We start from the raw sequence: 13,791 nt of genomic DNA, 5'->3' as shown, positions 1-13,791 counted from the left end.
CCCAGCACATTGTGCAATCGGGAGCTCCAGCATGCAGAAGCCTGGGCAAGAAGGATGGCTCAAACACTCCTGAACATGGCCTTCCTGTTGCTGCAGCTGCCTTCAGTGCTCTCTGGGGCTCACCCACGCGCAGGGCTGTTTAGCCTATGGCCCCTGCACAGTGAGCCCCGAACTGGACAGCAGGGCACTCAAATAAGCAAATGTATAAAACAGACACTGCGCAGGAGGGACTAAAAGTAACAACCAACACGTGAAAAAGTCCAGTCTGGTCCCATTAGAGGGACCTCAGTGAAGAAGGTCACAGTGAGTTACCGCTGCTGTCCACTCTCCAGCTAGCACAGAGGACCGCGTAGGAGCAGCCCCCCAGCCACTTAAGGAAGTCACTACTTAGGAAAACACACCCCATGATTTAACCATTCCATGCCTCTAGCAGGATAACCTCTAAAAGACTGGAAACAACACAAGAATCTATCAAACAAAAATAAGCAAATGCACCAGCATCAGAATACTGTACAGCGATAAAGGTAAAAACAACAACCACATGCAACAGATGGAAACAATGCATTAACACAAGAGAAGATATGTAAAGTCCCTGAGCAGGCAGCACAGACAGGTTGGCCTCCCAGGGGCGGGCGCCCTGAACAGAAGGGATATTCTGGGTGCTAGTTACAGTCCAGTTTCCACCTGGGGAGAGGCTACATGTTTGCTAACTGACTGTTATGCACTGGTGACTTATTCATGTTTACATACATGTATGTACGGATGTGCATGCTAGAGTACACAACTTGAAAAGGCAACAAAACAGAGCGAGCCACTCCCCCACCCCTGCAGTCCGTCTAGCCCACCTCCCCATGTCCTCTGCTCCGCCCACACAATCCCACAGTGCCTTACCTCTGTTTTCTGGCCTTCCTGGTAAGTAATCAGAAAGAATCCGAAAGAGCTTTCACGGTGACTCCTGTGCAGGTAGCTGTCCTTCTAGGTCCTTCTAGACCTCCGTCCTCTGTGAACCAAACACAGGAAGAGCTCTCAACACAGAACTTTTTTTCCTACAAGATCATTTTATGCCTTGGAAGAACAACTGCTGTTGCCAAGGTCTCAGCACCAAAGTATCTTCACAGTCTTATTCATAAACCGAGTATCCGCACACAGTCTCATTCGTAAACCAAGTATCTGCACAGTCTCATTCATAAACCGAGTATCTGCATAGTCTCATTCATAAACCGAGTATCTGCACACAGTCTCATTCATAAACCAAGTATCCGCACACAGTCTCATTCGTAAACCGAGTATCCACACACAGTCTCATTCGTAAACCGAGTATCTGCACACAGTCTCATTCGTAAACCGAGTATCTGCACACAGTCTCATTCGTAAACCGAGTATCTGCACACAGTCTCATTCGTAAACTGAGTATCTGCACAGTCTCATTCACAAACCTTTGTCTCCTCTCCCTTGAGAACTCTCTTACCTCTCCCAGGCTGGTAACAGATCTCATACTGTCCTATTATTGTTTATTATGGAAGTGTTTAGAAAACACGAGCAGGTATACATAATGAAAGTCAACTTTCTGCTTCCACTATCAATTTGTGGGTGCCTACCTTTTCCAGAGTTTTCCCTCAGCTTGAGGGCCTTGGGAACAAACAGAGTGGCTGTCCTGTGACAAAGAGCTTACTTCCCTAGGAACTTGGTGGCCTCCTGCCAATCTATGAGATGACCTCAGTTCAGCCTACAATGTACTTATTTCTGAGGGTTACTCACTAGTCACCACCCAAATAATTCAGTTCCTCCCCCCCCCCCCCACACACACCTCAGCACAAGCCTGGCTTCACTGTGGCAAGTCTCTAGTCCACTTCAGGGCTGCACCAGGTTTAGCTCCCAGTCCCCTGGGCTTGCACTGCAGTCCCTGTGGTCTGTCCCCCAGGCCCTGGGCTTGCACTGCAGTCCCTGTGGTCTGTCCCCCCAGTCCCCTGGGCTTGCACTGCAAGTCCCTGTGGTCCCCAGTCCCCTGGGCTCGCATTGCAGTCCCTGTGATCTGTCTCCCAGGCCCTGGGCTTGCACTGCAGTCCCTGTGGTCCCCCAGTCCCCTGGGTTTGCACTGCAGTCCCTGTGGTCCCCCAGGCCCTGGGCTTGCACTGCAGTTCCTGTGGTCTGGGTGAGCTGTTGTACATTTTGTTTGGCCTCACTCTGTGGAGAGAGGCACGCTACACCAGTTCTTGACTCTGTCCTTTCCCGTAGCCACACTTCAGTACACAGATGGTTGTCTATCTGCAGGTGGAACATTTTGGTCTACAATGCAGTAGGGTCTGCTCGCCCTACTGCATTGAGAGAGAAACATGCTGCTCAGGACCACATGCTACATGAACAACTAACAATGTGTTATCAGAGAAGGTAGCAGCACACTAAGGACTAACAGCATTAGTATTTTAAAGATTTATGTTAATTATTTTAAATTCTGTGTGTTTGTGCACGGGGCGGGGTACATGCACATGAGTACAGGTGCCTTAGGAAGTCGGAGGTCTCAGGTTCTGGCTGGAAACCGAAGCCAGGTCCTCATAAGAGCAGTATGTACAATCAACAGCTGAGCAGCCCTACCGCCCCACAGGCATCGGTGGCATCATCATCATCATCAAAGCGCATAGGCACATAAATGCACTCAAGTGCTTATTCTCGCTTTTTTCAATGCTGGTGATTGAACCCAGGGGCCTTGCCTATGCTAAGGCAAACGCTCTACCACTGAGCCACATCCCCCAACCTATAACCTAGCTCTTATTACTAGGTGTAAATTTATTAGTCTCTGCTCTCTGTTTTTTTTGTTTGTTTGTTTTTTGTTTTTTTATGTTTCTCCCCTGTCCCTGGGTCTTACTGTATATCTCTAGCTGCCCAGGAATTTCCTATGTAGCCCAGGCTAGCCCTAATCTCCTGCCTCAGCCTTCTGAATGTTGCAGTATAGGTGTGTACCACCATACCCAGCCTCTTCAATATTTATCACCGGGTTTCCTTCCACTAAAACAGCTACTATCCCTGCAACATTCGTATTCAAACCTCACAGGGCCTTCCTTGCAATCTAACTTGCTCAGATTATCTGGGGGCTTTCAGGACACAGAAGAATGAGGCACCAGCCAGCTCTATAGACCCCGACAGATATTCTACGGATGCCAGTAGCCAGAAGCAGCATTTGGGTTTTTTTTGTTTGTTTGTTTGTTTTGACACAGGGTCTCCTACAGTCCAGAGTCACCTTGCACTCCATATCATCCTGCTTCTACCCTCCAACGGCTGGGAGTGCTCATGTGTCACCAAGCCAAACTCCCCATTTCTGAAGTTAAAAGAAAGCAAGAACTGTTTTGGGCACCCCCAAACAACAGCGGTCTCCAGAAGAAGGGATATGCTTGTACTAGTGAGTCAGAGCTCTCCAGTAATGAAAGGGAAGGATGCCTGTGCAGGCACCATTAGTAGTGACACAATAAAGCTACAGCATCAAAACAACAGCTAACAGTCCTGTGTAGAACACTCTGAGGGCACATCACTGCACATTCGGCTTCATGAGCAGCCCACAAAGTGACCATACACCTTGCGGCTCTATGTACTAATCCTGTTTGGTACTCAGGCTGTCTGTCCTACGCAAGCTCAGTACTGTGAGCAGCACTGACCAGTAGAGAGACTCAGCTACTGGCCGACATCTGGGTTCCACTGAGTTAGAACTCATGGTAGGGGATTCTTACCAACTGTCCTGTCCTTACTCTTCTCCCCCAGGCTCAGCCTGTGAGTTCTGCTCAGTCCTAGCTCCTGCAGAGCAGCGGCCCCATCTCCAGTTTGTAGGAAGCAGAGAGGGGATAAGTGCTATACCCTTCGCAGCAACAGTGCTGGGCCCTGAGCGCTACAGTGTTTCTTGGGAAGCAGGTGGATTTCACTCACAGCCAATTCACAGGAAGCCAATTTGCCAGATGGCCAATTCATCGAATAGCTAATTTATGAAACAACCAATACATGGAATTTACTTTTTTCCTCTCCGTTCTCAATTGAACAGTTTTATTTAATCTTCCTATCAGAATCTAGAGGTGATGCTGTCTCTTGCTGTCCTAGAACAGATGCTGAGGAGGAAGCTCCAACGGCAACGGGCCAGCTGAGCACCAATGTGGCTGGATGTCCTCCTGTCCCAGCATCCTGAGTGCTGGGATTACAGGTGTGTGCCACCATGTCAGGCTTCCTAACTCGTTTTAAATGTCATTCTTTCGCTATTGACAAGTTCACAGAAATCTCCACCAATATGCAGAAGAGACGGTCCTGTGAAGTCAGAGGAAAGATTTGAGATGCTGACATTAAAGAACACAAGGATGCAGCCCCAAGCCAAGCAGTGGTCACCTGGAGCAAGCAAAGCCAGACACATCCCCTATGGAGGCAGCTCAGCTCAGCTCACACTTCCACTGGGGTGCAGTGACAGCGAGCAGCCTCCAGAGCTGGGAGAGCAGCCTCTGCATTGCTGAGTCACCTGCTGCCTGCAGTATTTGCGATGCAGTTTGGGGACGAAGGCCTCATGGGGAAAGCACACATCCTCAATTTTCCAGTAGACAACGTGAAGCTCTGTGTAAGGAGTCACCACCACTCCAGAGGCAGAGACAGGATGCTCTCTAAGCTAACAGAGCCACCTGCTCATGGCCAGCCTAGCTATAGAGTAAGCTCTGTCAAAAAACAAACAAAATCAAAAACGACACCCCCACCACAACAACATAAATGCAGTTTGGGGACTCCATGGATACCTCACAATCCTATTCTGACTCTAGGAGACTACCCTGGCCTTCTCCTAAGTGTTCTCAAATCTGATCAGGTTACTGATGTCTTTTGGAGGTTACAAATTAATCTTAGGATAAAGGTCCAGGTCCAAAACAATGTCTGCCACATTATCTACTGTTGGCTTGGCCCACCCTCCATCCTGTTTGTCCAATGGTCAAATCACACTCTTGCAGGCTTGAAAACGTCTAGCCCGTTATCTGTTTGCTCTTTTCCTACAGGAGAGGATAGAGACAGATGAAGTCACAGTGCCCGCAGCCTTAGCACCTTCCTCACTCGCTGTGCTTACACATCTCCACGGGTCGAGCCTGCTTGCCTTGCAGTTAATAGCTGCCACTGTCACAGCACAGTCTGAAGCCTTGCAGACAGAAAGTATTCAGCAAAACACGCATCCAGAGAATGTTCTATCGTGATCAAGAGAAGCAGCCAGCACGTCTCTAATCCCAACAACTGGGAGGCTTCAGTAGGCTAACCTGGGCTAAATAGTGAGACACTGCTTCAGAAAACAAATTAAAATAGCCAGGTATGATGCCTCAGGCCTTTAAATCCAGCACTCAAGAGGAAGGTGCAGATCTCTGAGTTTGAGGCCAGCCTGGTCTAGAGTGAGTACCAGTCCAGTCATGGCCACCCTGAGAAACCCTGCAGAAGCAGAAGGAGAAGAGGGAGCGGGAGAGGAAGAGGAGGAGGGCTAGGGCGACAGCTTAGCAGTTAACAGCACTTGTTGCTCCTTTGGAGGACTTGAGTTTGGATCCCAGCCCTCTTCTGGCCTCCAAGGACGTCAGGCACCCCACCTGGTGCACAGATATCTATACAGACAAAACACCCATACACATAGAGTAAAATTTTTAAAAAAGAGCAACCAAGGAACTACCTTCTAAAGTTAAACAGACAAATTCAACTGCCTCGCAAAGCAACTGGACATTGCACGAAAAGCCTTCGGTGTGTGTCTAATTTCAGTTAATGATTCTAAGGTGACTATATCATTAGGAATTAACTAAACAATGTAATCAACCTGGAAAGCTGGTCCTGCAGGCCTATATACTCTAGAATTATGTCCTTAAAATGGCTTACAATAGTAAACTTTGTTTTGACCACAGTAGAAAATGGGAGTGGGTATTTACGTAACGTATTCTCTTTTATTGTGCACATGGATATGAGTATTTGTGTGTGTGGGTTACACATGGGAACAAGTGCACCTACTTGTGTGTGAAGGCCAGAAACAACCTTAGGAGCACAGCCCATGTTCTCTGAAAGAGAGTCTCTCATTGGCCCGAGGCTTACCAATTAAGTAGGGCTGGCCGGCCACCATGCCACAGGGATCTCCCTGTCCCGTTCCCCAGCACTGGGATTACAAGTGCACACCACCGGGCAGGCATGGCTTTGTTTGTTTTAAACTCGGGCTGTGAGAATCAACTAAGGTCCTTCACAGACACTTTACTTAATGAACCACCCCCTCCCCCCATCCCCAGTCCTTAGAACTTCATTTTATTTTGAGACAGGAGCTCACTCTGTAGACCAGGCTGGCTTGGAACTCGCAGAGATCCACTTGCTTCTGCCTCCCAAGTGCTGGGATTGAGGGCGTGCACCACCACACTGGTCTTAGAACTTTAGTCTTCAGAGCCTCAGGGAACCAGCCGAATGCCCTTCCACTGCCGAACCTCAGTGCTATTCCAAGTGGCACTGCAGGCCGCTCGGGTGAAGCGCCTGCCACACTCACATAAGAAGCTGGACACAGCAGAGTGAGCACATCTGGAATCCCAGCACTGCAGTGTGAACACATCTGGAATCCCAGCACTGCAGAGGAAGGGGTAGAGGGAGGGGGGATCCCTGGAGCTTACTGGCCAGCTACCTCAGAATACAAGCTGGAGAGAAATGGAGGAAAACACGAGGCATCCAGCTCTGGTCTCCACACGCACTCACACACATATGGATTCATAAACACCACACACACACCAAGCACACAATGGAAACCGGGTGTGATGAGAGAGTCTGTAATCCCACAACCTGCGGGTAGAGACAGGAGAGCCGGGTGTTCAACATCACCCTAAGCTGCGTAACAAATTAAAGGTCAGCCTGAGATTTATCAAACTGTCTGGAAAAAAACAAAACAAAACAAAACAAAAACCAAGCAAACCCACACATAAAAAGTACACACTGTGTGATTCCACTACATGGGTCTATGGTGAAGACCCTGAGAAGAGCAGCTGTCTTTAGGCGTTTCTTTAGCTGTGACTAGAAACTGGCACCAACGATTTTCTAGGAGAAACGTTTTAGTTCTCAATTTAGCTACTAATTAAAAGGGTCTATTTTCTGTTAAGATACACGGTGACTCCCATAAAACTGTACACACAAGTACATAGATCATGCCGGGGAAGTTTCAGGAACACATGAGAAGGCAAGGACAGAGACTGAAGTCATCTTCCCGCTTGCACACGGAAAGACTCTGCACTAACACACACACAGAATCTCCCGCAGCACTTTCTGACACGCTAAGAACACTAAAATAATGAACTGTATGGACGACCTTGACTTTCCATGGGGTTACATCCCACCACTTCCCTCACCGACCAAAGGAGAGGACTGGCGACGCCGTGCGCTGCCACCTCAGCTCAGCCGAACGGCTCTGAAAACCCTCTGGGTGCCCCTTGGATGCTGTGGCTGGGTACTACCAGATGGAATTGCACATGGCAGGCCTAGGGAAAGGTCAAACTGTGAACTATGTTCCTACTGACGTGTGTGCTCTTTGCATGCATAGAGAAGTTGAAAAGGCACAAACCAGACCAGCCTTAGCCGGGAGCACCTGTACTAACGGGCACTTTCACAACACAGCAGTAACGGCGGAGTCGAAACAAAGCACAGACCTCCAGTTAAAATTCTTATAAGCTATTCATGCGTGTGTGTGTGTCAGACACACACACACAGAGAGAGAGAGAGAGAGAGAGAGAGAGAGAGAGAAAGAGAGAGAGAGAGAGAGAGAGATTACCAGTGCTTGTGCAGGCCAGAAGAGGACACATTGGATCCTGAAGCTGGAGTTCTAGGTGGTCACGAGTGCTGCTATATGAACCCAATCACCGAGTCATTGCTCCAGTCCTTAGCTAGTTGATTTATTATTATTATTATTTAAAATGTTACACAAGGGGCTGGAGAGATGGCTCAGCCCTTGAGAGCTCTAACTGTTCTTCCAGAGGACCCAGGTTCAATCCCCAGCACCAATTCACGTGGAGGCTCACAACCATCTGTAACTCTAGATCCAGTGGGATTCAACGCCTTCTTCTGGTCTCCATGGGCACCAGGCATGCATGTGACATACAGATATGTGCAGGCAAAATACCCATACACATTTATTTTTATTTTTTTTTAAAAAAGCATATTCATCAAATTTCTTTTTAAAAGCTGAAATAAAACAGAAAATTGCTTTTTAAAATTATGTAAATCTAGAATAAAGAACGAAGGAGTTGGGGACATGTTTAAGCTTACAGTAGTTTAAGCTTCAGAAGAATGAAAAGTGTCTTATCTTCTGGGCTGGGCTAGAAGCTATGCCTCGTACACACTAGGCCAGTGCCCCACCGAGCTACACTCCCAATCCCAAAGTTTGTATGCTCAACCCCAAAGCTTAGGCCACTCGGGAACAAAGTCCACAGTAAATTAGCTTTTTTTTCTTTTATACACTACAATTCCTCATGTTGCGGTGACCCCCAACCATAAAATTATTTCATTGATACTTCATAACTGTAATTTTGCTACTGTTATGAATCATAATGTAACTATTTTGGAGACAGAGGTTTGCAAAAGGGTCATGACCCACATGGGCTGAGAACCCCTGCTTTAGTAAATCTGTGCAATTTACTTTTGCGCAATCAAAATAAAAAATTAAGTGCAAAATCACTTAAGCACAGCAAATAGACAAAAATCTACTAAGAATTTTGAGTATAAAAGAGGTAGTTAACAGGATATGGAAAAAAGCTCACGTAATCATAAATAAAATGTAAATTAAAATCAAATTTTTTTTTTTTTTTTTTTTGGTATTTCGAGACAGGGTTTCTCTGTGGTTTTGGAGCCTGTCCTGGAACTAGCTCTTGTAGACCAGGCTGGTCTCGAACTCACAGAGATCCGCCTGCCTCTGCCTCCTGAGTGCTGGGATTAAAGGCGTGCGCCACCACCGCCCGGCTAAAATCAAATATTTTAAAAATCGATCTTACATTTTCCCAGTTTAGTGTAAACACTTCATTTTGAAAGGCAGGGAGGACGCCACACAGGGGCTGTCTCAACACGGCCGAGGGCGGCGGGAGCAGCTATGGGCGAGCATCCCAAACAGCTAGAGTCAAATGCTGCAGCTGAAGCCTTTTAAGCTCTGATGTGGTCCAAAGTATAAAATTCTACACCATGAAACTGCTTCACACACAAAACGCAAAACTACAATATGAGACCGTGCTAGGGCTGTGTATAAAGATCTGAGAAAACATAATGACATTTTGTGTGTCCCCTAAACCACACACACACACTATCCAAAACACTTCTGGTCCCAAGGGACCAGTGCAAGGGCCACGCACTCTTCGCTCACATTGAGGAAGCATATCAGGACGTGGTTCTCTGGCAGGAACTGGAGTTCAGACATCTGGTGCCAGGTCAGGGTTGAACAGTAACCCTTTTTCCTTAAGAGTTTATTTGTATGAGAATCACCCCCACCTCTTTTTTTTCAGTGCTGAGAATGAGCCTAGGCCCCTCTACAAGCTAAGCCAGTGCCTGTACCACTGACCTATATCCCTAAGCCCATCTCACCCCACTTTCCCTTGTTTTATTTAAAGATTAGGGTCTTGGCCAGGTTATCCAAGCAGGCCTTGAATGCAGTCTGAGTAGCTAAGGTTACAGTTCTGCCCAACCAGGTTATAAAAGGAAAAGAGGGGCTGGAAAGATGGCTCAGCGATCGAGAGCACTGGCTGCTCTTCCAGAGGTCCTTAGTTCAATTCCCAGCAACCACACAGTGACTCACAACCATCAGTGATGAGATCTGGCGCCCTCTTCTGGCCTGCAGGGACACATGCAGGCAGAGCACTATATAATAAATAAACGAGAGAGAGAGAGAGAGAGAGAGAGAGAGAGAGAGAGAGAGAGAGAGAGAGAGAGAGAGAGAGAGAGAGTTTTTTTCCTGTTGTGCTGTTATTGGGGGAGGTGATTTATGGTCAAGTGCACCAAGTTAGGAAGATGGATGCCATGCCATCTACAGAGGCCTAAGGGTGTGGAAGTTGGATGCTTGAGCAGGGCTCCAGGGAAGCTTGCACACAGGGCTTTGACACCCCCTCCAAAAGGGTGGTTCCGCCCTGGAGAGAGCAGTGGTGCAGCTAAGGCTGCAGCTAGGGGTGGCTATAGAAAAGGTGAGATCAAGCCACCTGTAGAGTTAGTTGTGGTCAGGTGAAAAGCAAACCTTCAAGGACAACATCTACACTCACTGAGTGTAGAAACCTAAGAAGGGGATGGCGGGAGAGGCACACAGGCTGCCACCGGGAGCTGTTTCTGAAGGCTGACATAAACTAGACATAATCTCCTTTGTCTTATCATTTTCTTGGGTATATGAGTATCTTGCCTGCCTGTATATATGTGCACTGTGAACATACAATATCTACAGAGGCAGAAGCGGGCATGAGATGCCCTGGAACTGGCATTAGAGGGCTGTGAGCTGCTCTGTGGATACTGGGGACTGAACCCCAGTCCTCAGAAGAGCAGCAGAGCTCTGAACTGACGAGCTAGCTCTCCAGCCCCCGAACTTATGATTTTTCTGACGGAGATCTTTCTTTCCTCCTCTTTTCTTGGAAAGTCTCTTCCAGACGCGAAAAAGTTCACAACTCTGATCCCAAAACCCAGTCTGAGAACTGATTCAGTTTGAAAATGAGTTCATGTAGTTTAATTTTATTTTTTAACTAAAGGACTATAACATGTCTGACACATTTTAGGCACTGGAGGAAATATTTAAAATAAATATCCCAAGGAGAGAAAACACCTCAAGATAGAAACAAAACCTTAACACACCCCATCAAAGTACGCAAGGAGCCAGGTGAGATAATGTAGCCTGTGGTTCCAGTTACTAAAAAGGATGAGGCATCAGAATTACTTGAGTTCACGGCCAGCCTGGGTAACAACACAAAACAGACTCATCCTCAAACAAACCAATCAGTAAGTTCTGAAAGGCGCTCTCCCAGGGTGGAACTCCCAGCTAGCTTCCCCGGAGACCTGGCCTCTGCAGGAACAAACCCACACGGGACAGAGGGCCTGCCTTCCTGGGCTGCCTGGTAGGATGGAGTTTCCGACCTTTAGAGTAAGGCTCTCTGTCCAGCACACGGGCTCCTCATCAACCAAGCCGCAGGTTTTCTTCATTCACTTACTTAACAGACATTTACTGAGCTCCTGCTATATGCCGACTACCACCTTAGCCCCCGAACGGGAGGCTCCTTTCCTCTTTGATTTCTCCAGGCTGACATGTTAACAAGAACAGAGGAAAACAAGCAAAAACGCAACGCTGGCAGGTGAAGTCTACAAAGAGAGCGATGCCAAGAGGGAAACATGAGGGGTGCACACCTTCCTCCTTCCAGTGCAGAGCAGTGGAGGATGCAGACCGCTGGCTCCCGAGCAGAAGCGAGCATGGGCCACAGTGGCGCACCTCTAACCCCAGCACTCTGCAGACACAGGGGGATCTCTGCAAATTCCAGGCCAGCCAGGTCCATGCTGAAAGCCAGACAGATTAGCCTGTGCTATGTTTTAAGACGCTGTCTCAAAACACAAACAACAAACCAACCCAGCAATACAAGCGACTGTGCTCCAGCTTCACGTCTGCCGCTGTGACAAATGCCCTGACATAAAGCCACTTAGGGAGGATTCCAGATCCCAGTCCATTACTCTGGGGAGGGCAGGGCAGTGACGTCAAGCAGCTAGTCACATCGCACCCACAGAGAAAGAGATGCACACACCCGATTTACTCAGTTAAAGAACCCCTGCCTCAGGAATGGTGCTGCCCACAGTGGGCTGGGTCATCTCACATCAACAAGCTTAATTAAGACAGACCCCTCAGACATACCCACATGCCAACCGGATGTAGACAGCCCCCCCACTGAGACTTTTCCAGTTGATTCAAGACTGTGTTATGTTGACGATTAGAGCTAACTATTGCAGTTGGGTTTGTTGTTGTTGTTTGTTTGTTTGTTTTTACTCTTTTGGGGTACCTGCTCCCAAATAAATCCCATGGCGGCTTATTCTTTCTTTAAAATGCCTGGCTTTAGCTTGGCTTATTTCTAGCCAGCGTTTCTTAAATTACCTTGTCTACCTTTTGCCTCTGGGCTTCTTTCTTTCTCTATTTCTAAATACCTTTCTGTATTTACTCCGTGGCTTGCTGTATAACTGGGTAGCTAGCCCCTGATGTCCTCTCTCCTCCTCTTGTTCTTCTATCGTCTCTTCCCAGATTTCTCCTATTTACTCTCTGCCTGCCCTTCCTCCTACCTTGTTATCTGCCGTTCAGCTCTTTATTAGACCAATCAGGTATTTCAGACAGGCAGAGTAACACAGCTTCACACAGTTAAACAAATGCAGCATAAAATAATGCAACACATCTTTGCATCATTAAACAATTATCACATCTCTAAGTAGTACTCCACAACAAACTATCACACTTAAATACAAAGATTAGCTAAAGGAAGCAGTCATTGAGGCCAATCAAACAGCAGATGGGAAAGCATGGGCTGGATGAGAGGCACGGGGCAGTTGCTGCCACTGAAAAACACCATGTTGAAAACAAAAGCAGGTATCTTCCTTTCAGGTCAAAGGCTCTTGTAGTTACGCAGAGCAGTGTGCACCTCCATCCCAGGAGGGGCCTGTGATGCAGACCTGTCCAACCACAGAACCCCCTCGTCCACAGGGATTAGCTCACCGTGCTAGAAGACAGCCAGCCTTAAAGTCATGACTTAGGACAGCCAGTGGTCACAGCTTTTTCAGTGTGTAGAAAAACACCCAAAAAACTAAAAAGGTGCAATGAAAGACAGGGCCCAGAGGGTCCTAATGACATTTCAGCCCCAAGATCTAGCCATCCTAAAACTCACCTTTGGACTTCCAACTGATTTGGACCTCCAATCAAGGAGGGAAATCCTTTTACTTAAGTGGCTTATACTGGGTTCCTGGGATTTGCAACTAGTTTAACATGTCCTCTTTCATGTAGAGAACTTCACTGTCTGGGCAAGGAAGTGTATAGACAGTCAGGAGGACAAATGTCAGGTCTCTCCCAGAGTCTATTTTTTAAAAAAATATTTATTTATTTATTTATTTATTTATTATGTATACAATATTCTGTCTGTGTGTATGTCTGCAGGCCAGAAGAGGGCACCAGATCTCATTACCGATGGTTGTGAGCCACCATGTGGTTGCTGGGAATTGAACTCAGAACCTTTGGAAGAGCAGGCAATGCTCTTAACCACTGAGCCATCTCTCCAGCCCCCTCTCCCAGAGTCTAATAAATCTAGCAAAACAGACAGGTTTTTGGCACTTGGGAAGGTACAGAAAATCATTTGAGCTCCTTGGGCTCAGGAAGGAAGGGATATGTGTCTAGACCACAGTCTAAAGTGAATGCGTTCCATAAACCCAGCACCTACTATAGCGACCTATAGTTTAAAGACAGAAGTGGCACACAATAGCTGCTTTAAAACATCAAAAAGCTGGGCCTGGTAGCACAGGCCTGTGATCCCAGCTACTCAGGAGGGCTAAAGCAAGAGGTTGTGAGTTCAAGGTCAGCAGGGGCAAATTAGAGAGCCTTCTCAGAATAAAAGCGAAGAAGCCAGGGATGCAGGTTAGTGGCAGAGCGTGTGCTTAACTAGCATGTACGAGCATCCATGCTCAGTCCCCAGTACCACAGATAACAAAGCAATAGAAAACGCCAAGAATAGTTAAAAGCGAGTTCCATTTCCACACTAATGACCACCTATCTTAGTCAGGGTTACTACCGCTGCGATGAAACACCGCGACCAAGAGCTA

Source organism: Chionomys nivalis, chromosome 18, assembly GCF_950005125.1.
Source record: "Chionomys nivalis chromosome 18, mChiNiv1.1, whole genome shotgun sequence".
NCBI classification, from domain to species: Eukaryota; Metazoa; Chordata; class Mammalia; order Rodentia; family Cricetidae; genus Chionomys; species Chionomys nivalis.
The sequence above is the reverse complement of the archived record's forward strand: the minus strand, read 5'-3'. Positions refer to the sequence as shown.